Below are 3480 nucleotides of genomic sequence, written 5' to 3' on the forward strand. Positions count from 1 at the left end.
TGCTGTGGAGGTGCGACCTCCTGTTCCGTGGCAACTTGCCTCAGCCTGGTCAGAATGCAAATCCCCCCCAGATCTCCTGGAGGTTAGACGTGTTACTTTGGGGTCAGTAACGTGTATGTCCTTGTTCTGGATTTCTGCCTCTGTAATGAGGGCTTAAAGAAATCTTGTGAGCAGTCACCTGATGGAGGATTAGCACAGTGAGATAACGAAGCACATCGCTGCTGCTTTCTATTCTGCCCAGCTGCCTGTTTATCGCCTGCGAGCACTGCTTTGGGAGGAAGCATTGCATTCTTTAAAGTACTTCTGCTTGTAAAAGTATTTTATGTATTATATCCAAGATACTTTACTAAAAAAAAAGATTTGAACTGGCTAGCATTTAAGACGTTGTTATTTCAGATTCAAAGTATAAGTTAGGAACTAAAAAACAATCCTTGAATATGATTGCAGTAAGCATTAGAAGATGGAAAACTTGCTAGAATTCCCATTTGTAGAAGTGTCAGCAGTGGGTGGTTCCCAGATGTTCCATGGGAATGTGGATCAGTTCTGCACAGACCACGTGTCTCATGCAGATGAGACTTTGCACAGCGGTGTGTCCCAGGTACCGGCTCTCAGTATGTCTCACAGCGGTTCCTTTGGTGTTTTGTGAAGAAGTTTTAAACCAAGAACTCAGAGTCTCAGTGCAGTCTGTAAGCATCACAGAACTGTACAGGCTGAGGAGCAGGCAGTGAGTTTGCTTTGCACAACAGTTTCTGCCATGGCAGCACATGTGCACTGGAGGAGCCTGGGCTGCTGCTGCCTGCATGCTCTGCTCGGCAGCATTCCCCTGGGCTGCTGACTCTGAACCTCGGAAACAAATTCTTTCCATTGCTCTTGAATATTAAAATCATTCACTTGTTCTTTTTTCACTCCAGAAAACCTGGAAGTAAAACATGCGGACTGTTCTTCTTTATCAGACCTTTTCAATGTTTCTGTGGAAGTCAGAAGCCCTGCTTTCTGCCAGAGGTGGTAGCCTGGGGCTTGGCTGTCTCCCTCAGACCGCCGGCAGGGCGTGCAGAAGGAGCCCCCAGGGTGTCAGTGGTGCCTAAGATTCGGCTTCACCTCTGCTGGAGGTGGTTCATTTTGTTTTGTACAGAGTGTGAATGGGAACCTGTGGCTGCTTGACGCCAGCAGCTCCCAGATTCTCCCTGAAAGCCTTCCGAGGAGTTTTTCATGCTTAGTTAAAAAGGAGTTTTTCCCCACGTTTTCAGACTGAAGGTGGCACTCTAACATCTTTGATGCTGACGTGGATGGGGCAGTCTTTTTCCATGGGCTGTTAGCTGTACCATTGTTCACTGAAATCTGTACCCATTTTAGTAGCTGAGAGTAGGAAGCATAAACTGCTCCAAGTCATCCTGTGATTACAGAATACGCCTTGATATGTTTCACCTTTGCTCTGACTCCCAACACAATATCTATAGAAACCTCCTGGGTTTCTGCCTTTCGGCAAGTGTTAAAAAAATAAAAGAAAAAAACAATTTGCCATTGCCGTTCGATATTTGTGTTTTTTCAGCTCCAGAAGACATTAAAAAAACAAACAAACAAAAAGCCCTACAGAATTTAGGACACTAAAATGATTTGCCATCAGACTGCAAGTGCAATGAGTGCTGCTGTACAGTGCTTTAAGGATATCTGAAACACTGCTGTCAGAAGAATCCCGGGCAGTTTCACTTAGGCTAGTTAGTGAGTATTCAGAAGCCTTACGGTTGATATTGAATGTTGATGTTCCCTTCTCTACAACAAAAAAAAAAGTTTGTTGTAAGAAGTTTGAGGCTATCCCCCTTCCTGGATATGACAAAGCTGAATCTTGCCCAGAGTTCATCCTGCAGCCTGCAGGAAACTGGCCAGGCAGAAAAGTGACTTGTCATGAAAATCAATGATTAACTGCAGGTCTCCAGTGATATTTGGATTTTTTTTCATGGGTAGGAACTGATTAAATTAAAATGCTATGTGCAGAAACAAGTCAGTAGTCAAACTTGGAAGCAGAACTTAAGATGCCTTTTGAACACCATAAGCATGTTCAAAACATCTGACAAAATGGAACCTACTGTGTTTCAGTACTCTGATTTGTAACTGTGCCATCCATAACGTTTTTCTGTCCCATGAGACAAGTGTGGCTCTGAGTTTGCGCTTGTAATTCTCAGGTTGCTTTTGTTCAGGTTTCTGTTTGGTGGTGGAGCTGTTTGTGTGCTGTGCCGTGGGAAGCCGTGCTGTGCTGTCATGTAGCTACAAGTCAGGCTTTTTGATAGGAGCTCTGGAATTCATCACCAGCTTTCACCCCCACAGACAGGGATAATATTTACTTTCACCCATAAGGTGAGCACGTGCCTGCTATGGTACGTGATGTGAAGCTTGCAAGAGATATTAGGAATCTTAGCTGGGAATTGATGGAGAAATGCAAGAGGGAAGATGCGGTGGCTGCTTCTGTTTGATGTAAAGCTAAGCTTGCCTCCACGCCCTAGCTGCTGCAGTGAATCATCTGCTGTCCTGAAGTTCTTACCAGCACTTTCAAGGTTGATAAGTTTATGGTTTTCAGGAGGTGGCAAGCAGAAGCTTGGCATGAAGCAGATTGCCTTCAAAATGCATTCTTGAACAGTGTCCTAATATGTATGTAATAGCACAGAAAGTACCCTAGGATATGAGAGAAGCCTCTGGTGGTAATAGAGAGGACCTTCAATTTTTAGTGTTTATGAAACCCTTCTGATGACCTAGCTCCTGTTCATCTGGCTAAATCACTGCAGATGTGCACTTAAGATAGCGAGGCTTCAAGATGGATCAATGTCTTTTGAAAAGTGGTTATCTGTAAGGTATGCTTATGGTGCTGCAAAGCTGGTAGTCCAGTGCATCTTGTGTTTCCCAGGAACAAAGGCATATGGTTCAGCTGCTGTGTTGCTTTGTAGTCACCAGGGAAGATCAGGTGATGTCTGAATAATAGTATGTGTGTAGGAGGTGGGGGGATCCACTTATCGTGTTGGCCAGACATTGACATCCACACCCAAATGACTAATGTGAACTTGGTGCAACTCCCTGTAGGTTAATTCATTTAAGTGTCTTATCTGCCCATCCTCTCAGGATGAGAATTTCTTCTTCAGTTTTGTGCATTTGCCCCCAGTTGCTGCAGTGCCCTGCTAGTATCAGCCCCTTCAGCACAGCTGTCTTCTGAGCCTTGGCAAAGCTCTGTACAAACAGCTGTTTGCAGGCATTTATAAATGTAAAAAAAAAAAAAAATGGAGCTTGATACACAGAGAAGCACATCTCCACATCGTTTCTGTGCATTCACAGGCTGTCGTGTGTGCAGCTGCAGTATGCTGTCTCTTGCATGGGCAAATATTTGCATACAGAACTCTTGCATGCACTAAAACGTGGATTTGCATATATGCCTTCACATCAGTGTGGGTAGGAGCCGAGTGGTTTTATGCAGGCAGATATGCATATTAACAATTA

The 3480-nt window shown here is 44.3% G+C and overlaps 1 protein-coding gene across 4 annotated transcripts in view; it reads left to right on the top strand.

Annotated features, from left to right (window-relative positions):
- Positions 1 to 3480, top strand: part of ITPR1 (inositol 1,4,5-trisphosphate receptor type 1) — a 147719-nt gene that overhangs the window by 131303 nt on the left and 12936 nt on the right. The window lies entirely within an intron of this gene.

Source organism: Meleagris gallopavo, chromosome 14 (assembly GCF_000146605.3).
Source record: "Meleagris gallopavo isolate NT-WF06-2002-E0010 breed Aviagen turkey brand Nicholas breeding stock chromosome 14, Turkey_5.1, whole genome shotgun sequence".
NCBI classification, from domain to species: Eukaryota; Metazoa; Chordata; class Aves; order Galliformes; family Phasianidae; genus Meleagris; species Meleagris gallopavo.